Source organism: Malus sylvestris, chromosome 15 (assembly GCF_916048215.2).
Source record: "Malus sylvestris chromosome 15, drMalSylv7.2, whole genome shotgun sequence".
Taxonomy (NCBI): Eukaryota; Viridiplantae; Streptophyta; class Magnoliopsida; order Rosales; family Rosaceae; genus Malus; species Malus sylvestris.
The window spans coordinates 21,787,851-21,811,975 of NC_062274.1; the positions used below are offsets into that span (position 1 = coordinate 21,787,851).

At 42.7% G+C, this 24,125-nt stretch overlaps 1 long non-coding RNA gene across 1 annotated transcript; it reads left to right on the plus strand.

Annotated features, from left to right (window-relative positions):
• Nucleotides 1–3,257: 3,257 nt before the first annotated feature.
• On the plus strand, nucleotides 3,258–22,410 carry LOC126604804 (uncharacterized). The gene is made up of 3 exons (XR_007616746.1): nucleotides 3,258–4,268; nucleotides 21,720–21,797; nucleotides 22,073–22,410. It is a non-coding gene; the product is annotated as an uncharacterized LOC126604804 (long non-coding RNA).
• Nucleotides 22,411–24,125: the final 1,715 nt, after the last annotated feature.

Genomic DNA, 24,125 nt, shown 5'->3' on the forward strand with positions numbered 1-24,125 from the left:
GGACCAGGCCACACTACCAACGGCTGCTTGAAGTGGAAACAGTACCTTGAGAAGCTGACAAATGAGGGCCGCTGTGACGAGTATCTTGACACGTCAACAAAACGGCCTACACAAGCAAGGGAAGTTTCCATCACCCCCTGAACCACGTTTGGATTTTTTTTCCAAATAAGTTCGAAGACTCAAGCAGCTCGACGAACAAGGCTTCACAAGCCGAAAAATATCCAGTTTGTTATGCAGTTTCTACCTTCTAGCACAGTTGATTTATTTCTTTATTCTCAATGAAGATTCAAGAAGTTATTCATAAGTCTGGCTCAACTGCTCAGAACCCTTTATGGGTCTGCTCTCTAATACGATAGGTTAAACTAATTGCTCTCCAGTGCGAGAGGGTAAACCAATTCCCCGACACCCAAAAGGGTCTGCTCTCAAGTATGAGAGGTTAAACTAATTGCTTTCCAATGCGAGAGGGTAAACCAATTCCCCGACACCCATATGGGTCTGCTCTCCAACACGAGAGGTTAAACTAATTGCTCTCCAGTGCGAGAGGGTAAACCAATTGCTCTCCAGTGTGAGAGGGTAAACTAATTGCTCTCCAGTACGAGAGGGTAAACTGAATCCCTAACACCCATCTGGGTAAGCTCTCCAATGCGAGAAGGCCACATAGTTCAAAAGATTGAATGCTTAAATATCAATTAAGTAACAAATGGTTAGGGAGCAGCAGCCATTTTTACACTTAACAGTTCGCTCATCTGACATTTTATCTTTAGCAACTCTGATCTTGGCAGCTTCATCCTTGACTGCTCCATCTATGGCAGCAGAGAAATCAAACTCAAGCAGTTTCCTCATTTTTGGCAAGTAGCCCAGACGTGGCAGCCCAAACCGTTGTCCATGCCACACCACTTCCTCGGCCCATGCCGAGCCAATCCTTGGCTTCAATCAAGCCGAGCAACACAAACAATGGCCCTTGCCACACCACCTCTTTGGCCTTTGCCAGCCGACGTGCCACACCGCCCCGACGGTTGCCCTGTGGCAGCACCTCCTAAGAAGAAGATAAGGACCATTAAGTTTTCCTTACATCGGTGCGGTGCGGAAAAGACAAAGAAAGCAACGAAAGACGGTCCTTTACATGGACAAGATGTAGAAGATTGCTAGAGGAGGGGGAACAAATATCCTCTAAGCTTTCTCTCTCTTGTAGGGTAGAATAAATCGCTCTCCAAAGTTGATTTAACAACCCACTTAAGGTGGACTTAAATAGGCTTTGAGAGAAATTTATATCCCTTTCCTAGAAGGATCTAATTTCACATTAAAGAGGGAATTTACATCAAAATAGGAAGCAGTCCTAAGTTTCCTAGAGCAAGAAGATCTCTACACCTGCTGCCCTTTCCTACGAACAACCCAGCATGTGTGGGGGCATTTGTGGAGCCAAAAATAATCACAAGGCGACACGTGGATTTTTTAGTAAAAGAGGACCAAGCTACCCTTGAGGCACACCGGGATTCCTACACGCAAGCAGCTCAAAAATGCTCCAAAGAGGTAACAATTCAATATTCATCTCATCAAATTCCCTTTTTTGCAAAGTAACCTCCAAAATAATATTAATTGGTAAATTAATAGATTAATTACCCAATTAATCCACTAATTACTTATTAAATTATACAATTTATCCTAAAAATTGTTAAAGGGCCGACCACTTCCTTTTCATCCTCACCTTTCTCACTTTTCTCCATTTTATTACCCCATTTATACAAATAAATAATTTTGTAACCTCCCATTTACTTCTTTCATACTTAATTAGCCAATAAATTGGCTAATTAAGCCAAAACCATAACCACAAAATCCCTTGAAAAACCGGCCACTCCTAGCCCTATAAATAGGCTCCTATTTTCACCAAACACTCATTCCAACACTTTGGCAAAAATCCCAAAAAAAACTCTCCAAATACTTTTCTCTCTAAATTCTAACTTTGGCATTAGAGGTTCTTCGGCCAAAGCCCCCCCAATTCATCGTGGGCGTGTGAGGCTCTTGGCCTTAACCTAAGGTGTTAATTGTTTTGTAGGTGCAATTTTGTCCAAGAAGAAGAATGCGGAAATTTGCATCCATAACAACCCCATACAACATCTTTAAAACATTTCACGTTCATACCTCACGTACTATTTTATTTCAAAATAATACCTTCGTTACAATTTCCATCCATTGATCCGTTAAGCACTGATGTGGTTGCCAAATGTGTGCCATATGGTAAAAAAAATATTTAAAAACTTGAATCTTCTAAAAGGAAAAAAAAAATCAAAAGATGAAAGAAAACCCCCACCCCCAAACCAGAAACCCAGAAAGAAAGCCCCCCCCCGAGACCCTCCCTCCCCCATGACCCACCTCACCCAGAAACCCACATCCCTCCCCCCTCCGCACCTACCCTATTCCCTCCTCTACACACCCCTACTCCTTAAATCCACACCCATTCCTCCCACCTCACGAACCCGACGATGGCGGCGTAGAAGGGATCTGGGTTTTTTTTTTGGGTTGTAGGTAGGGGGTCAGGGGAAGAAGATGAAGATGGGGGAGAAGATAAGGGAAGATGAGGGTGAAAGACGAACTTAAGAGTTTTATTTTTATTTTTTTTTCTGGGTTGCAGGGGGAAGAAGATGAAGATGGGGGAGAAGATAGGATGAGGGGTGAGGAAGATGAACTGAAGGACTTTTTTTTTTCTAGGTTGCAGGGGGAAGAAGATAAAGATGAAGATGGGGGAGAAGAGAGAAGGAGGAGGAGGGAGGATAAGGTTTCTGGATTTGAAGGTTGCTGGGAGAAGAGATGAGGAAGAAGGGGGATAAGGTTTCATCTTTTTATTATTTTTTTATTTTTTTTTAATTTAGAAGATTTAGGTTTTTCTTTTAAATTAAAAAATTATTCTTTTTGCCATGTGGCACACATTTGCAGCCATGTAGAACAAATGTGGCAGCCACGTCAGCGCTTAAGGGATCAATGGATGGAAAATGTAACAGAGGTATTATTTTGAAATAAAATAATACGTGAGGTATGAAAGTGGAATGTTTTGCTAAACTATCTTACAAATTCAATCGTTAAACGTTATACTGTAACCCAAGACAAAGATAAAATTATACAGTTTGTTTACAAATCAAAACAAAGTGCTGCTATAATCTGCAACCGCTATGAATCATAAGATGGTAAGTGAGAGAGAGAGAGAGAGTCGTAAGTTTCTGAAAAAATTGCTAAACCATCTTACAAATTCAGTCGTTAAACGTTATACTGTAACCCAAGACAAAGATAAAATTATACAGTTTGTTTACAAATCAAAACAAAGTGCTGCTATAATCCGCAACCGCTATGAATCATAAGATGGTAAATTAGAGAGAGAGAGAGAGAGAGAGAGAGAGAGAGAGAGAGAGAATTCGAGAAGCACTTGCTAACATTACCTGAAAATTGAAAATGGTGGTTTTCATATGAAGATACGGCGCCTAATATGAAATCAGGGCACAAAAATTATAATTAAATTTTTTATGTATAGTAAAAAACTAATTCATTGATTAATTAAGACAAATGACTAAAAATGTCAACTTTTCAATTGTTATCAGTATTACATGGACTAAAAGAACAGGAGACGTAAGATTTCATGTAGAAGATCGCTTGTATAAACTAAATCCAGTAAATCAGAGAAAAATGTAATACAACAGCACAATTCTTTACCCTTCCGTTAAAGTTTGAACAGACCAACATATCACATTAAGGAAAACAAATCACCTTCTCAGCCTTGGCAGCAACTTGTGCAGATTTTCCATTCAATTTTTCTCTAACAGCAAGTTGACCCTTCAATTTCTTATTTTTCAAGCCATGAAAACACAAAATCCAAGATGCAGTGACAAATAAACATGTATAAGTTTCATGAAAACTCGGGCCTGTTTGGTATTGGATTTAAGTCCAAAGTTTTTAACTCAAAAATAATTTTTAAGTTTTAAGATAATAAAAACCTATTTGCTAAGCCCATTTTGCAAAACTGGACTAAAAAAAAATTAAGAACAACCCATTATAATTTGAAAACAACAAAAGTCAGGTTTTAGGTTTTTTTTTTTTTTTTTTTTTCAAGAATTCATATATCCACGCTGCGCAGACCGCGAGCAGGCCTTGCGCCTCACCAACGATGAACGACCAAGATATTCCGGCCAATAGGGTGAAGGTTCGGGTGAATAACTTTACGCTCTGAGTGCTTGATTGGGGACGAAACTGGGCCATTCTCTTCACTGCCAGGAACAATCAAGGTAATGGGTCTTTCTATTACTGTTTTGTTTGGTTCCCATGAGGATTGATTTGTGAACTGAATTTGTTGTGCTGTTGTTTGGGCCCAAAATATCAATTTGGGCCGAGTATAGAATTATTCTCGGCCCAGAAGGCCTTACGACAGGGTTAGCAGGGATCGTTTAGTTCTGGATCGGTTAGGTCGTGGGCTTCCAAACCTGGGTCGGTTAAGTCATCCTGCATGACGAGTCGAATCCTGGTGCAATGAGGAGTCTCGGTAAGATTAATAACCCGGAAGTGAATCCGGCTCAATAAAGGACTAGGTTCACAATTATAGTGAAAATAGGACTGGTCGAGTTAGTGTTTGATCAAGAGAAGAAGTCCTAATTTGGGTAGGTTTTTAACTCGACCTTGAAGGTATCCGATGCTATAAATAGAGGAGGCTGTACATCGTTCAGGGCTCTTCCAATTCAACACACAACTGCCCTGCGCAAATTTTCAACAACTTTGAGATTTTTATTTTCTCTTTTCGCTGACACATCTTCTGTTGGCATCAACAACACTGTGAAAGCAACCGGTGATATCTTAAGTCGGTATAGATAGCTCTGTCGCCTTAGAATCAGCCGATCTCGCAGCATCTTCCGTTGGCATCAACAGCACTGCGACGAGGACGGTTAGTTACCTATCCAAGTCTCAGTCGAGAAGGATTTCCGAATCCTTATTGATTGAGGTCATCTCGTTAGCTTTCTCGGTGAAGCGAGGTGTTACAGCCTACTGAGCTCGGCGCATTGTACGCCGAATTATTTTATGATTGGATACTCTCAAGTAGGATTTAGAGTTCGGCATTCAGACGGCCGAACCACGTTCACTATTAAGACTCATATTTGCTTTGAGTATTTGTGCCCTTGCACTTTGGTGTCGATTCGGCGTGAGTTTACCCTGACGAATACCATCACTGTGACCGAATCCAACGACGACGATTCGTGAACTCCGTAAGAATAGTAGCCTTGTCTTCAGGTTCGAGAACCCAAGAGGCCAAGACGTGTTCCTTCCCAGGTCCCAATCGCAAGACGCAGAAGTCAGCCGCGCACCCAATGCAACATCAACAAATTTACTCCTCAGCCGAGCTCGCCCGACGAGTTGGCACACCCCGCATTCATCGAAGGACGTAGTTAGCTTATAGATTACTCGGCCTGCGCGCCACGTAGGCTTGGTAGTTTTTAGGGTCAACATTTTGGCACACCCAGTGGGACCCAATGCTAAACTACGAAGTTCATGCCAATTGAAACGCGATCGGTAAAAAGGAAAACAGCTATGGGAAAATTAACAGCTGATTTGCCAATTCATAACATAGGATAAAGTGTGTCGCAGGCGCAGAATCCCATTAGCGCCATGACACCTGAGTCCACCAGCGCGACTCGTCGAGAAAGGGGGGTTAATCTCGGCGGTTAGTTTCACAGTCTTGAAATCCCTAACAGGAACACCTGCGTTCTCAATGAAGGGATAGTGGAAGATTGTGACGAGGATGGTGGCGAGGGATCTGATCCACCAACAAGATCGTTTCTTAAAAAACGACTTGACGAGCAATCTCAGACGGTTGAACAGACGTTTAGTTGAGGAATCGATAAACTTCATGATGTGATACGCAATACCAGTGAGGCACAAACCATATTACTTGAAATACTGGTTAGTAAGGTCAGTGACGGTAGGTCTTTCGATCTTGCCCAGCACTTGCCACCAAGAAATAATCTATTACCAATTGCACCGGCAGAGGCAACCCCTGCTTGGCTCAAACCAATTAACTTGGAAAAAGAAGGAGGATCAAATAGTAGGTTAGACGGATCCAACCAGAGAGTGAAAGCAACACCCGTCGATATAACCGAGGTTCAACGGATGATCGATTTGGCCATGAAGAAAGGGCCGAAGTTCCCTAAATTTATACATCTGTATCCAGCTTATGTGGAACAGTTCGAATACCGTAGAGGTTTCAAAATCCCAGATTTTAGCCTTTTCGCAGGAGCATCATCCTTATCCTTATTGGAACATGTGGCTCGTTTCACCGCGCAATGCAGAGATATCAATAGCGACTTTCACAAGCTGCGACTGTTCAACTTTTCGCTGACCGGTTCAGCATTTGCTTGGTATATCAACCTCCCACCGAATTTTGTCCAGAGCTGGGAGGAGTTGGTCGAGAAATTTCATGAGCAGTTTTATCGGCCAGGGATGGAAGTGTCAGTGTCCTCGTTAGCAAGGATGGCTCAAGGATTCGACGAGTCACCAATGGATTATCTTACCAGATTTAAATCAACCAGGAATTGGTGCCGAGTACCTCTCCCTGAAGTCGAATTCGTCAGACTTGCTCTGAATGGTCTTGACGTAGAATACAAAAAGAAATTATTGGGGGTAAACTTTCGGGATATGTATGAACTAGCCCAGCATGTCGAGCAAAATGATTATTTGCTCCGTGAAGAGAAGATCTCGAAAGCTCCATCCAGAGGGACGATCTACAAAAATCCCACTCTCAGTTATGCATCGGCCGAAGGTGAATGTGTTAGCGTGGACGCAGCTGAGATAGTCATAGATAAGCCATCGTTTGCAAGGCACTGACTCAAATTGACTCTAAGGAAGTCAAAACCTGCTTGACCCCTGAACAAACACTGAAAATGTCAAAAGTCTATACTTTTGATAATACAAAGGACGATGCAAATTTTGATCAATTGCTATCAGCGAAGATCATCAAACTTCGGCCTGGGCATACCATTCCCAAGGCCGACGAGCTTAAAGGAAAGATATATTGCAAATACCATAATTCAAGCAAACATACGACAAATAATTGCGTCGTGTTTCGAGACAATATCCAAAGCTGGATTGACAACGGCAAACTCAGGTTTCCGGAGAAGAAGATGAGTGTTGATACCGACCCATTCCCCACGGCAACAATAAATATGGTAGATGCTCGCCTACCTAGGGACAAAGGAAAAGGGAAAGCAGAGGTCGCTACACCGCAACGTTCTCTGAATCAGAATTATCGGCCATGTTTCAATGCTGATTTTCATTCAAACAAACCACCTACAGTTCTAACGGGACCCGCTATTGTCAAGCCCATGATAGATTACAGCACTGATGAAGACAGTGGGTCGGCAGTTTTATGCAGCAAATGTCAACACCGAGCCAAAGGAAAAGTCTTCACCGCCTATAATGGAACAACCTACAGCCGCAACACAACCAAAGGTGCTCAACGCAGGCCAACATCAAGGGGTTTTTGATAGGCTTGGTCCTAAAGTACGGGTGGAAGAGACACCTTCAGTCAGACGGCGCCTAGATTTTGATGCTCCGTTTTATGACGAAGATTATTACATACGTAATTCTCGCAGCTCAAAATCATCGCAGAGCCAAAAAACTTTCAAACCTTCCAAACCTTGAGACCAGCGTTGGTATACATATCACTCTTTGAAAGGTGTCTACACTGCACTGTCCAAATCCCAGAAACGTCGGCACAAAAAAATAGATTGCATGGCCCGCCGACAGGAAGCCTAAGAAACTTCGGTCCCTAAATGGCGGCCGAAGGAAACAGTTGTCAATAATGATGAACGACCATCTCCAACGATTATGACAGAGTTGGTTCAAGGGAAACGGCTGGTCAATCGAGATGTCGAAACCACGTTTGAGGAAGCTGATAAACGGATCAAACTTCTTCTGTGGCCCGAGGAGATGAAGGCACGCTTCGAGCATTTCAGGCAAGAAGCTGAATTCAAACTGCCCCGCCAACCACACAAGCACCTTTGATTAAAATTCGACGGAATTTACATCCACCATTCCTCGGGGAGGCCTTGGAATATATGAGAGAGTTTCATACAAAACATTCGGCCAACGATCTATATGGTTTGCCGAAAGCATGTCAAGATACAATAGATCTCGTCCTAACTTGCCCGGATGCCGAGCGAATTATTCAGAAGACCTCAGATCCAGGATTGAAAGCTAGGTTCCAGCACATACGAGAAGCTCGAGTCCTTGGTTTTGAAGTCGACCCATACACTAATATCGATGCAGTCGACCTTCCTTTCTCAATGAAGGACCTTCAGTATTTACGATACCATTTCGAAGTCTTTTCGGCTGTTTCTCTTTTAAGCCTTACGATTGATGAAATAACACGAGTCACACGGTTGGATGCCCATCTCGACACCAGGGATGCCCGTATAATGTACCAAGAGCAAGCTCGTATCCTGGCACCAATTCCAGGCACACTTCTGATCTCAGACCCACTTGAGGCACCTACGCAGAACTAACAGGCTGCCGAAGAGACACCGCGGGAACAAACTATTGAAGAAGGGGCAGATGAGTCTCTTGGTACAACTCTGACAGAAGCGGATGCCGCTGTCGGTGACCAGGAAAGAGAAGAGGCTGAAGAAGATGATCGTAACCCGATGGGCCCGTCAGTCCTAGATAACATGGAAATCAGTATGGTCCATGTTTTGCCCGCTGATTTTCAGTCAAACACATCTCAACCGAATTTCCTCGATGCCGACGTAGTTGCTGAGGAAGCCGGTCACATTGATTTTGTAACCATTGCTTAAGTCGAGTCGACAACAAAAGATGACAATCTCAAGGCAGCTTTGGCCGAATTGTTTCCTCGCTCCTCATCAGCCAAACTTCATCATTTGAAGCCATTGTATGTAACGGCCCATATCGAAGGGTATCCAGTCTCCAAAGTTTTTGTCGACTGTGGAGCCACTGTCAATATCATGCCTGTAAACGTCATGAAGACATTACGTTGCTCCAATGACGAACTTATTCCCTCCGGGATCACAATGAGCAGTTTCGTCGGAGACAAATCCCAAACCAAATGGGTGCTTCCTTTAGCGGTAAACATTGCCGGCATAATCACATAACTGCCTTTTTTATCGTCGACTCCAAGATCGAGTATAATACACTGCTCGGTCGAGACTGGATTCATCAAACCAGCTGTATTCCTTCATCATTGTATCAAGTGCTCATTTTTTAGGATGGAAAATCGGTCATTCTTCACCCGGCCGATAGTCAGCCCTTCGAAGCTAACATGATCCAAGCACGGTATTATGATGACCACGTCGGCTACATCACCCTACAGGGTTTCAATGATGAAGGACGGCCTACTCAGATTTCTGTTCAAAAAGCTATCGAGGTTGGCGTTGAAACTGTCCACCAGGATTCGGCGAGACTCGGTTTAGCTAACTTCATCCTCGACCCTGATGTTTGACACCGATCGAGAAAAACGTCGGGTCGCGGTTTTATCTACTATGGAACGACTGTTGGCTCATTGGTATACTACATCTAAGCAACCAAATTCAGGCGTTAATCTCGTCGAGTTCCTCGCCGAAAGAGATAATGGTCCTGTCTTATCTCTTGACAAAATTCAAGCTGCCCCGGCCGAGCTCGAAGACAATCAGCCCCAAGTTAAGGACCCCTTGGAAGAAATTAATGTTGGGGCGGCCGATGACCCACGCCCTTTATTTATTAGTGCTTTACTTCCCCAACCTATGAAAGCCGAACTTCGTGCCCTGCTTGAGGAATTCAAAGATTATTTTGCTTAGAGCTACCATGAAATGCCTGGCTTAGATCGCACTCTCGTCAAGCATGAGTTACATATTAAACCTGGGTGTAAACCTTTCCGTCAACCACCTCGATGATTCTCGACCGAAGTGCAACTCGGTATCAAGGATGAACTGGTTCGTCTTTTGAAAGTAGGGTTCATTCGGACAGCTCGATACGTTGAATGGTTGGCCAATATTGTTCATGTTTTAAAGAAAAGTGGTGCATTGCGCATTTGCATCGACTTCAGAAATCTGAATCTGGCAACCCCCAAAGATGAGTATACAATGCCGATTTCGGATTTGTTAATCGATGTCGCGGCGAATCATGCGATCTTATCTTTTATGGACGGACATGCCGGGTACAACCAAATTTTCATTGCCGAAGCCGATATGTACAAGACTGCTTTTCGCTGCCCGGGGGCACTTGGCACTTACAAATGGGTTGTCATGCCATTCGGCCTCAAGAACGCTGGGGCCACATACCAACTAGCAATGAACACCATATTTCATGATTTAATTGGAACCATCGTCGAAGTCTACATCGACGATGTTGTCATTAAATCTAAACGTCGCCAGACATATCTGGATGATCTCCGACAGGCTTTCCTCCGTATGCGTCAACACAACCTCAAAATGAATCCTGCCAAATGTGCCTTCGGTGTGTCGACCGGTAATTTTCTCGGCTTCCTCGTGCATCACCGTGGGATTGAAGTGGATGAATTTTCTCTGCCGATTTATCGCTAACTCAGTGGGTAAAATGAAAGCGTTCTCTACGCTTTTGAAACTTAAGGACTCAGATAAATTTGAGTGGAAAGACGAGCATCAGGCAGCGTTTACGTAAATCAAAGTCTCCCTTACGACACCACCTGTCCTTGTCCCACCCCGGCACGTTAAGTCTCTCAAGCTATATATCTCGGCGGCTGAAGAGTCCATCAGCTGCCTCCTCGCGCAAGACAATGATGCCGGACGAGAGCAGGCTATTTTCTACATCAGTCGAAATCTCAATCAACCGGAGATCAATTATTCCACCATCGAGAAACTTTATCTCACTGTATTTTTCGTCGCCTCCAAGCTTTGGCATTACATGCTCCCATCGGTCACACAAGTCATTGCCCAGACCGACGTCATCCGCTACATGCTCACCCGACTAATCGTAAAAGGTCGAATCGGGAAGTGGACAATGGCATTGTCCGAGTTTAGCTTGCAATACGTGCCTTAGAAAGCTGTCAAAAGCCAGGCACTGGCTGATTTCCTCGCTCAACACCCTTCCCCCTATGGTTTTGGGGGCACCGACGTCGAAATCGGCATGGTTGAAATGCGCGATAACTACTGCACGATGTACTTTGACGGCTCAAGTACTTCATCCTCGGCTGGCGTCGAAATCGTCATTCAATCCCCAAACCACGATCATTGGTAATTTTTGCTCAAGTTGGATTTTGAATGCACAAATAATCAGGCCGAATACGAAGCCCTTATCATCGGCCTTGGCATCCTTCATGACTTGCGGGCAACCCGTGCCCTCATCCTCGGCGACTTCGAACTTGTGATTAACCAACTTAATGGGCCTTTTCGATGCATGAGTTGTACCCTGGCACCCTACCACATGGTTGCCAGCTATTTGGTCGAATCCTTCGACGGTATTACATTTGAACATATTTCCTGGATCCATAATACTGACGCAGACGAATTGGCTCAAATCACCCTTGGTGCACAACTCCTGGGGGTAAGTTAGGCCGAGAAATACCGGTGTTACGATAGCTATACCCGACCTTAGTTAACCAGCAAGTCCTCCGACGTAACAACGTGATACGCACCAGAGTCATGTCTTTACCTTCGTTATTAGACTGACAAGACCTTATAGATGTTTGTGCCGTCAAGGCAATACCAGATGATTGGAGAAAGCCCATTATGCAATATCTTGACAATCCCAATGGCAAACACAGTCGCAAGACAAGAGTTCACGCCACAAACTATGTCACGTATCAAAACGAGCTATACCGAAAGGGTGAGGATGGTCTATTACTACTATGCCTCGGCCCCCAAGAGGGTGCTCAAGCAATCACAGAAGTCCATGAAGGGGTTTGCGAAGCTCATCAGTCCGGATGTAAAATGCGGTGGTTGCTTCGATGACACGGTTATTTTTGGCCAAGAATATTAAAGGATTGTATCGAGTTCGCATGATGGTGCTTACAGTGTCAGATTCATGGTCCTATACAACGGGTCCCGGCTGAGTCATTACATTCGGTCACTAAACCATGGCCCTTTAGAGGATAGGCCATGGACGTAATTGGTAAAATCACACCATCTTCTGGGGCTGCCAAGCACGCATGGATACTGGTAGCAACCGATTACTTCACTAAGTAGGTCGAAGCAAAATCATATGCCGAGCTAACGTCTAAAGAAGTTTGCGACTTTGTGGAAGAACACATTGTGACCAGATTCGGCGTACCAGAAACGATTATAACTGAAAATGGCACAATCTTTACAGCCAAGAGGTTTAAAAAATATACGGCAAGTTTAAAAATTCAGCTTGAACAGTCTACACCATATTATCCACAAGCAAATGGGCAGGTCGAGGCAAGTAATAAAGTGTTGATCAGCATTCTCGAGAAAATAATAAAAGAGAGGCCTGGCATATGGCATTTAAAGTTAAATGAGGCTTTATGGGCATATCGAACATCGCCCCGATCGGTGACTGGGACAACCCCGTATGCACTAACCTACGGATACGACGCAATGTTACCAGTCGAGCTAAGCATAAATTCGTTACGAATCATTGAACAGAGTAGTCTGTTCAACGCCGAATATAATCAGTCAATGAGACAGGAGTTAGAAGACTTAGAAGAAGCGCGACTCGATGCTTATAACTTACTGGTGGCACAAAAACAGATTGCCGAGCGAGCATACAATCAAAAGGTCCGACAGAAAACATTAGGCGAAGGAGAATTAGTTTGGCAAACAGTGTTGCCCGTAGGAATTAAAGACCCTAGGTTCGGTAAATGGTCGTTGACTTGGGAAGGGCCTTTCGTCATACATAAGGTTCTTGGCAAAGGCGCATATCATCTTAGAGACCGGACTGGTTTAGTTCACAAATTGCCAATCAATGGGAAGTTTTTAAAGAAGTACTATCCGGTCACATGGGAAATGCGGGAATAGAAATTCATTTCATTAAGATCGATAGAAAAATACACAAATTGAGGTGGTCGATCAGTTTACATTTAAATAAATTCAGGGCGAAGAAGGAAGAATGGTGCCGAGAAGAGCCTTAAGCTCCAGCCACCGCACCTCGCCCATTATGACCTCGGCCTGCCGGTTCTTCTTGTCCATCTTCAACTGCTCGATTCGTTTTGCGCTTGCCGCATACTTAGTCAGACAATCTTTACCGCCCGACTCGAAGTCTTTCGCAATCTCAGAAGCAATAGCCAACCTTCGTTTTACCAGTTCGGTTATTTGACAGTCGAGGTCGGCCAAGGCTTCCCTTTTCGCCTTTAAAGCATCAATCTTCGGACGAAGAGCATCTTGGACGGCCATGGCAGCTTTCAGATCTTGTTCAGCCCAAAGAGCGTTCTCAAAGACACTAAAAGTCTCCCAAACTTGCTCCAAGGCAGACGACGCCTGAACGATGGCTTCAGCACTCATTTGGCCATCTGCGCCGATGTCGTTTAAGCAGGCACCCAATAAATCGAGGTCTTTAAGTTCAAAGACTTGCGACGCAGAAAGAGACAAAACTTCTTGCACCCGAACCAGAGCAGTTGAATTGGCGAGGTCAGTTGTAGGGACCCAAGGGCCAGCCGCTCCAATAGTACTTGACAGGAGGGCTTTGAACTCGACTTCCCATGAAGCCTGCACACAAAAATCAGTTTAAGCTCAAGGAAATCACGAAAAAGGTAGCAAGAAGGTTTTGTTTTTTAAACCTGCCGAGATGAGACTTCGGCCATGTCTTCAGGATCGTTGCTCGAACCTAAAGAACTTAATGGCCGAGCCTAGTATCTTAGATTGCTTCTCAGTTCACGCGGCCGATGGAGGTTATCTACGTTCGATGGCCACTGAGGCGACCAAGAAATATAGATAACACCCTTTAGCGCATAGAATTTTCGATGAAAAGAGTGTACTGGCACCTGACATTTAGCATTTTCCTGGTTTAGAGTTCTATGGCAGAGAAATAACCAAAGAAAGGTGGTAGGGGATGCTTACGAAAGTCGAAGTGGCTTCCTGCGGAGGAATATTGAGGTCCTGGTCCTGCAGATGAACGGACGTTTCCGCCGTCGCTTCTGGCTCTCCTGCAGGTCGTTTGCCACGGTCGGCTGTAGAAGGGCCGACTTGGACAGCCACCTCGGACACAGCAGGAGGCACCTGACATTTAGTATTTTCCTGCTTTAGAGTTGTATGGTAGAGAAATAACCAAGGAAAGGCGGTAGGGGGTACTTACGAAGGCCGAAGTGGCTTCCTGCGAAGAAATATGGAGGTCCTGGTCCTACGGATGAACGGGTGTCTCCATCGCCGCTTCTGGCTCTCTGGCAGGTCGTTTACCACGGTCGACCGTAGAAGGGCTGACATGGACAACCGCCTCGGACACAAGAGGAGGTTGACGGCGGGGTCAAAAGTGACTTACCAGTGGAACCTCGTCGCTCCCGTCGCTCTCTTCTAGAACGAAGGCTGAGGGTTTTGGATTTTCAAGATAAGTTCCATCGATCACAGGGACTGCCTCTTCTAGGACAGGTGCAGCCTCGACCGGTGGAACAACAACTGGTTTACCGACTTTAGAAACAGGCTGTACTTGGACTGTTTCTTCGGCCGGAATTGGCCGTGTCTTAACCAAAGCTTGGGTGATAGGGGGAGAAGGGGAAACACTGGGAGTCATCGTCCCCGTAGTTTGACTGGAGATAACATGAATCTCTCGTTCCCCTTTCTTAGCCAGCGTTTTGACCCGTTTGGCCGGCCGAGGAGCTTCGATGGCCGGGTCGACCTCTTGATGAAGCCGTTTGCTCAACATGGCCTGCACAGCGATCTTAGCCCTCTTAGAAACGACCGATTTTTTCTCGACCACAACCACATTAACCACTTACACCTTTTTCAATGACCGACTGCCTGGGTAAGTAAAAACAAATCAGCAAAGCCGATCAGTAGTTCAAAATTGAAGGAAAAAGGTAGAAATAACTGTTACCTTGGGGTTGGGGGGCAAGAGCCTTCTTAGGTCGATCACCGAATATTTTGTTCAGAACGGTTTCGACTGGAACGCCAAAAAATTGTTGGGTATACTTTTCCCACCAATCACCAAAAGTGTCAGTGCAAAGAGGTTCTGGAGTGACCGGTCGAAGACGGAATTTTTGGCACCGCTCCTGGAACTCTCTTTTGGCATCGTTGCATTCCTTCTCTGAAGAGCCAGGTTTGCGTCCGCAACTTAGGACGAACCGTGAGGAGAGAATGGGGACTGGGCAACCTTGGAGGTAACCAAGCTGCCGAGCGAGGAAGTTGGGATGATACACTTCCTAACTCACTCGGCGACCCTCACAGCCGAAAGGCAGGTCGTGGGCAAGCACGAAAGACCCCAAGGATTGACGAAGGTCAGCATCTTCGTTCGTGCCCCACGTTGATGTAAGAAGTCTGATCGACGAAGGGTATTCGCAATGACGGCAGATCAAGAACTCATCATCAGAAAGGTCGTCAAGAGCGAAAAAGTATCTGAACACTTCTTCGGCTTAGTGAGGGGGGATGGGCCGAAAAGCCAGCTGAGGGCCGAGCGCTTTCTTGGGCGAGAAATCACCAATCGTTAGCCGAAGAGGAGCAAAGTAGACCTGCAGCCTGAGTTAGAAGACCTAGAGGGGACCATTCTGCTGCGGATCGATCTTATCTAGGGTCGTTTTGGCCAAGCAGCGTAGGAGATGGGCGAGAATGGCCGGGCTGAGTGCTAGAGTGTGACCGCTAGCTAAGGCTTTAGCCACTGGCATATTCTCGACCAGACACTTATTAGATTTGGTACAACAGATAAATTTGTTGTACCAATAGAAGAGGAAAGCCTCGTGTTCTCCTTCTCGCGGAACCTTTTCTCATCGGCCGTCAAAATGGAGATAGAGGGTGTTATAGTTGAAGAAGTTCTTGTGAAGCTTGTGAACCTCTTCTTTCAAGGGTGTTTGGCCTTCACTGCTTAGCGCCACAATGGCCCGTTTGTCGAATAGAGCCCTCAAGTTAAGGTTCGACGGGTACCCAGAGAGGGCAGCGTCGATTGGGATTCCAGTCGGGGAAGTCCCCAAGATAGTAGTAAGATCAAGAATGGTGGGGCCGAGAGGGAGGACCATGGTGTTGGTGGCCGAACACCAGAAGCATAAGGCCGCTAGGAGGAGATCATTGTCCAGGATGACCTCCATAGATAAGAGGTGAATGGCGTCGTAGATGCCGAGGGCTTTCCATTGCTCGCCGAAGAGCTTTTCCATTCGTACAACCCAGGCTGCTCAGGTTGTAGTGGTCGAGGGCCAAGAGCCTTGATGCCTTGCCACATCCCATTTCGACCATTCAAACCCTTTGTAGCAAGGGTTATAGACAGTGCTCTTAGAGAAGTCCAGTGATGGTTGAGGGTACTGCCGCTTTAAAGAGAGGACCCAAGATTTGATGGGGGGTGCTCATGTCACTTTCGAACCGTATGGTTTTAATCGAACTTCGATCAATAATTTTCTGGCATTGGTCACATTCCTTGGAAAGCTTGGAGATGAAGGAAGCCATTGTAAGAGGGTTTAAAAAATACGACACTTGAAGATGAAGATCTGGAAGGAGGGGATGCACTGGAGAGCGATGGCAAGAATTTCAGAAAATTTGAAGGCGTAAAGTACAAATGAGAGAATTTCGGTATTTATAGAATGGTGGAAGGAAGGGCAATCGTTTGAAATTCAAAATGAAGGGTAAAATCGACTGAGAAATCCGCTAATCATTATGAACATTTAGAAAATCCAGTTGAGAAGACCGAGGGTTTCGTGTTTCGGGGGACGCACGATTGCGTGTGGCGGCGAGATTTATGGTGAAAGACATTTTGGCGTCTACACGATGTTGAATGGTTCGCAGATCAAGGCAGCATGGTTGTGTTCAGTAACAAGGTCATGATGGTATGACGGTTCAAGGAGCCGCACGCTTTAAACGTCATTATTAGGGATTAGCCGTATAAAAGGATGCCACGTGGTGTATTGGTTAGCAGGATCAAGATCGTGCAATCATGCTCAATAAATGCGCCTTGGATTTTGAGTGTTAATTTCACTTCTTCAAGGTCGAAGCTCGACCAGAGGATTCAGGCTGAGGACCTCAGAAGCGAGAGGGCAATGTTTGGGCCCAAAATATCAGTTTGGGCCGAGTATAGAATTATTCTCGACCCAGAAGGCCTTACGACAGGGTTAGCAGGGATCGTTTAGTTCTGGATCGGTTAGGTCGTGGGCTTCCAAACCTAGGTCGGTTAAGTCATGCTGCATGACGAGTCGAATCCTGGTGCAATGAGGAGTCTCAGCAAGATTAATAACCCGGAAGTGAATCCGGCTCAATAAAGGACTAGGTTCACAATTATAGTGAAAATATGACTGGTCAAGTTAGTGTTTGATTAGGAGAAGAAGTCCTAATCCGGGTAGGTTTTTAACTCGACCTTGAAGGTATCCGGTGCTATAAATAGAGGAGGCTGTACATCGTTCAGGGCTCTTCCAATTCAACACACAACTGCCCTGCGCAAATTCTCTCAACAACTTTGAGATTTTTATTTTCTCTTTTCGCTGACACATCTTCCGTTGGCATCAACAGCACTATGAAAGCAACCGGTGATATCTTAAGTCGACATAGATAGCTCTGTCACCGTAGAATCAGCCGATCTCGCAGCATCTTCTGTTGGCATCAACAACACTACGGCGAGGACGGTTGGTTACCTATCCAAGTCTCGGTCGAGAAGGATTTCCGAATCCTTATTGATTGAGGTCATCTCGTTAGCCTTCTCGGCGAAGCGAGGTGTTACAACCTACTGAGCTCGGCGCATTGTATGCCGAGTTATTTTATGATTGGATACTCTCAAGTAGGATTTAAAGTTTGGCATTCATACGGCCGAACCACGTTCACTATTAAGACTCATATTTGCTTTGAGTATTTGTGCCCTTACACTTTGGTGTCGATTCGGCGTGAGTTTACCCTGACGAATACCATCACTGTGACCGAATCCAACGACGACGATTCGTGAACTCCGTAAGAATAGTAGCCTTGTCTTCAGGTTCGAGAACCCAAGAGGCCGAGACATGTTCCTTCCCCGGTCGCAATCGCAAGACGCAGAAGTCAGCCGCGCACCCAACGCAACATCAACAAATTTACTCCTCGCCCGAGCTCGGTCGACGAGTTGGCACGCCCCGCATTCATCGAAGGACGTAGTTAGCTTATAGATTACTCGGCCTGCGCGCCACATAGGCTTTGTAGTTTTTAGGGTCAACCGCTATTTAGAGAGGCTAAGGATTGATGTTTAGACTAGCATATTAGCAAGTTAATCTAAAAGCTCTTCTATTTCTGGGTTTCAAGAGCTTGTTTTAGCTTTATAAATTTCTTGGTTTTGTTGCCTTTTTATTGAAAATGTGTTAACTTTTCTGGGTTAGTATCCTTTTCCTGGGTTTAAAGAGCTTCTTATAGACAGTGAATTTATGGGTTCTATTGCTTTTAGTTTGTGATTACGTTATATTTGTTTTTTGGTTTAATTTAAATGTTTGGGAACTTGTGGTTAGGAATGAAAATGTGGGTTTGTGGTATTTAGCTCAAAGTCTGTACTTTGCAAGCTCTGGTTTCAAATGCAATCTCTGGTTTTTGAAGAGTTACTGGAGAAGAAAAGCTAAAGCTTCTTCCTTTTCATTAATTTTTCTCTTTTAAAATTTTTTGGTCCAGAACATTTATTTTTTCCTATTTTGCTAACCATGAAGCTCTGTTCCCATATTCTCTCTTTAAGTTATTCATGTTTTAATTTTCTGTAGATCTGTTGTTCGGATCCATTGTTTCGTAAATCTATGGGTTTCATTAATATATTGGTTCTGTAATTTACTATAATTTAAGAACACTTCTAATTTCATTTGTTTGCATTGCTGCTTTTTAAGGATATTATGTCCTAGTTTTTAATTTGCAGAAAAAGTTAATCAAGAAATATTGGGTTTTTCATTAAACAAACAGAAATTGGGTTCATCTGTGCTCTGCTGGGTCCAGTATGCCCACAGTTAATCAGCTATTAACACAAAGACCCTGATAGGAGCATATTTATGCGCCTTAGTTAGCTAGTTCTTATGCATGTTTGTTATGTTTTCTTAGTTTAAAGTAGTCTTTTAAGCTAGTTTCATGTGTTTTCAAGTTTTAAGGGCATATTACATAAAATGATGCAATTTGGAGCCTTTTGGAGCAAAATGGAGCTTGGAATGGAAGTCACATACTTGGAGCCAAGGGAATGGACGAGAATGAAGATTTGAAGATTTGAGGAGTCCTAATTAAAGAAAGATTCCTAATCAACAGAGGAGTCCTAGCTAAGGATGGATTCGTAGTCAAAGATGAATTCCTAGAAGGATGAGGATTCCTACTCAAGCAAGGTTTCCTACTTAACGAAGGAGAATTAAAGTCAAAGAATCGGCTCAAGTGAAGAAATCTTATCCAAAACATCATCCATAACCTTATCTTATCCAAACAAACCTTATCATATCATATCTTATCCAAATCTGAATCCATTGATACTTTAGCTGAGAATGGGGGTTCATAACTAGATTAGAATGCTTAAAACTAGATTTCTAGAAGCCCTATCCCTGCACATATAAGGTGCCGCACCTATCCCCTTTCTAGAACTTGTTTTCCTTGCCTTGCAAGGCATTCTAGAAGGCCTATCCATATCCTATAATTCCTGCCGCACCTTGGTGAACCTTTTCCCTTGTGGATTCTGATTTCTAAGCCTAATTCCTTGTGGATTTGGGTTATTCAAGTCCATATCTGATTCCCTTAGGGTTTTAAGTGCCTATATATACTCATATAAACCCTTAGATCAGATCACCACCTCTCATACACAACCATTCACGCCAGAATTAAATCCTTGATTTTTGCCGCACCTTTCCATCACCATAGTCCCTAATTTCTGCCCAAAATCATCCCTAGCCGTACCCCCCATCAACCCTAAACACCATCACCCATTCCCCATCCATTCTCCACCATTTAAAGAACCCAAAGAACCTGTCCAAAGTCCAAGTGCCGTGGCAAAGAGAAGGAGGAACCTTGGAACATGCATGCCATTCAAGTCCGAGTTGCTGGGAGTTTTAGGTGTTTCCTTTACTTTGATTTCAATGTTTAAATTCTATGCTCTTCGTTTCATACGTATGAGGAACTAAACCCCCTTGGCTAGGGGGGATTCGAAACCATGATTATGCTTGCTATATGATTTGATTACTTCTAATTGCGTTTCATAAGTTATGGATTCAATTTACTTATCTATATGAATTAAAACTGATTTGTGTATGTTGGTTGAGAGTGCACGCTTAATTTTCATGCATAAGTTTGATGCTAGAATGTAAGGGAGTTTCACCTAATAGTTATGAACTTATATTCATAAGTAGTAAAAGTTGGTGATCACAATTGCGTTAAGTGAATTCTTGGCATAAGTTTCATGCGCTTTCATAGTTACGAGTGTCTCGTCAATGTTTATGACTTCCATTGAACGTAATGATCTTTGATTGTATCTCTATTATGCGCTTTCATGTAGGGAACTTTTGAGGAATAATTTGGTTGCGATGCGCCTTTTCCGTCCAATTCATTGATATAAGGGAAATCTGAAAGTTAATTTAAGCGGACCTAATTAACTTGGAGTGTTGAGTATTCATGGTTTATTGAATTGCAATTAGAAATCGTTTTGTATGCGAGTATAACATGTGTGGAGAAGAACCCCTTAGCTAGCTTTCCATCCATTCTCTTTCACCAAATTCGTTTTAAAATCTACTCTAGTTTACAAGTTTTGTTTTGTTTTTAATTCGTCCAAAATCAATCCCCCTTTATTTTGTTGAGTCATAGTAGTTAGAAATCACTTTAGTTTGTGTTTTTAAGTGTCTTAAGTCAAGTTAAAACCAATTTTCGTCCAAGTTGTGTTTATTGTTCAAAACTGCCCAGATTGTGGTTTTAAGGCAGTTTTGAGTGTTTCTGGGCTGTTTTGAGTCTTTAGGTTTGTTTTAGTGTTTTAGAGTTTAGTTTTGCTTTCTTTGAGTCTAGTTTAGTGTTTTAAACTTGTTTTTACGTATTTGAGTCAGTTTTCAAGTGATTTAGCAATCCCTCCTAATCCCCGGTCTAGAACGATCCCTACTTACATACTTTGCTACAATTGATAAAAAGAGGGTTTAATTTGAGTGCTAGTTAATATCATATCAGACCCTCCTTTAATCATTGGCAATTTGGCATTGATGCAAAGTAAAAATTAACAAGTGGCAATCAGACGTGGCTAATTCTTACTGGCCCCTTGTGTCTTAAATCATTTGTTTGGAACATAGTATAAAGGTGGGCAAAGGAGAAGGGCAATTGAAAAGGTTGTGACATAGCTTACTTAATGATACTCAATGAATCTTGCAGCTGCAACTTTCTTTCTTACATACACACACACACATATATCTATTAAAATTGGTGTGATGTTTAGAGAGGCTAAGGATTGATTTGTGAACTGAATTTGTTGTGATGTTTAGATAGGCTAAGTATACATTATATATTTCTATTAAAATTGGTTATGTGGAGCTATTAGAGCATTAGGTGTTTGTGAAAATTCCCCATCAAGTTAGAAACAAGGATATGATGCAAATCTGTACGTGGTGTGTTTTGGTATGTGTGTATGTAGGTATAGTGTATAGGGGTGTTTCATTGAGATGACAGGATGCTTAATATACCTATTTTTTCGATTGTTAGATCGAAGAAGGAAGTTCAATTTATCAAGGATCAAGTTTTGGAGTAGCAGACGCCATGCCAAGCCACCTTCGGTTAGAGGTATGGAAATCTCGAACTTGGAATCTGGCTGCTTTCGTGTTGTGCTTTTCTTTGAAAGCTCTGGATTGTATGTATGAAAATGCTATTGCAATGTTTGATGAGTGGGGTTTGTTTTGGTCAGTATTATATTTATTGCTCATGGTTATGCTTTTACTGTTAACTCTTCCAAGCATTGTTTCGGAATGGAATCTATTCGAAACCGTGTTGAAATTATTTTAGTCGTGTTTTGAAGTTAAGCCATTGCTGTTAGAAGGTAACTTGCATTTTTCCAGCAGAATATTGAATAAGATTGCATGCAAAAATACAAAAGTGGATGCGTGGTGAGTAACAAAAGCTACATTCCTGCATCACCTTCTTCACAGTCAGCTGTGGCCGGAGTTTGTGTGCCATATTCTAAAGTTTTGATCTTTTTTGCGTGTTCACTGCTTTGGTTAGTGCTAAACCTTTTACTTTGTCAAGGGAAACAGAGGCAGCGCCTTTTCTAGGTTGTGTTCGGTTTCTGTTATTGATTACGAATTTACGTCAATAACAATTAGTCTCAAAGTTTATTGGTTTTCTAGAATGTTTTAATGCAATATTTATTGTCTAAGACTTGAAGTTTAATTTGATTATCGAGCATATATTTGTTGTACTAGCACATGGATATCAAAATAGTATGTTTAAGGTTTAATTTCATATGTTTTGTATATCTTAAAACAAATACATAAATGAAAAAAAAAAAAAAAAACTGTTTTCAAGAGTTAAACCAAACAAGTTTTCAAATTTTTAGATTAAAAAATAGTTTTTAAGTTCAATGCCAAACACGTTTTTGAAACCTAAAAAAAACTGTTTCTAAGAGATGTTCTTAAAAGTTAGTTTTAAGAATAATTCAAGTTTTTGAGTAGGATACCAAACAGGCTCACTCATCAGAAATCTTCTCCTGCAAATTAAGGGCCTATTTGGTACTGCCCATTTTATTTTCTCATTCCCTTTTTAAGAAAATTATGTGCACATAAGAGCCTAAAGTTCGGCTCTCACGTTGGTGAGTAAAATAGTGCAATGTACAAAAGATGAGAGCTTAATCCAGAGTTATCATAACTAAAATACCAAAATATCAAAACTCGAAAATCTCCACCTAACAAAACATCTAAAAAACATATTTTCAATGAGATTGAGTATAATCATGACTGCAAGCAGATCTAGTGGGACTGCTACAAAAAATGTAAATCAGTTGATTTCCGTAATAAAATATAATTAGTTGATTTTCAGGCGTACCTGTTCCATTGCAGGCACAGTGTCAATAGTGCCACCATCTTGTTTCACACCCATTTAGCTTACAACAGTTTCAAATCCTTCAAATGCAAAATGCCCTGAAACTTGATGAGTAGTACAATTCAACAACGACATTCAAATTTTATTTTTCCAAAGAATAAAAAGATAAACCGGTCCACATAAATCTTTTAGCTTGAAAATCTGCACCCTCAAACCAACCCAATTCAAATGGTGAATTTGTTATAAATGAACACTACGATTTGAGGATCGATCATATACCAGCTTAATAGCCACCTCCCCACTATGTACATTTACATCTAACACCAGAAGAGCAATTTCATTACAAAACACATTAAATTAACACAATGAATAATTTTCTAAGGAAAAAAAAAAAGGATATCAGGCACTGATTACCAAACCTAAATAGAGTTCTCCGAAAGACCCACTTCCAATCTTCCTCCCCGGCTTAAACTTCCCAGCAATCACATGCTCCATGATGCAACAATGTCCAATACGATTCGACCCATAGACTCAAACTGGCTTTATTTCACAACAATTTGTGCAAAATTTTCCCTTCCCAATTAAATCCAGCTGCACGGCATGGTCAACCGGCGAAAATATGCATATCCCCTTCTGATTCATCCACTCTGAAATCTGCAACCTATAACACATTATTACCAAAGCAGGGGAATTTCCAATTACTTATGATACAAACAAACAGATTAACTAACAAAAATCCTATTTCCCTCTTTCATTCACTTTCTTTAACTAAAATTTAATTACTTTGATGCTTCTTTCAATTTTCTTTCATTTTCTGAGCAACCAAACAGGGGATAACACAAATTGCAAGGTAAGAAAGAAAGATGAAAACATGGAGGGCTTGGGAGAAGAGTTTTCGCTTTTGGAGGTCGTGAATGATGCGCTGAAGCTCGGTGACTCAGACTTTGTTGAATTTGGGGCAAAAAAAAAATCAATATACCATGACTTATCATTTTTCAACCTATTCAATTCAAAGAGCACATCTCTAATTCAACATATCTAATTCTTATCAGCACATATCCAAATTCCAGTTCAATA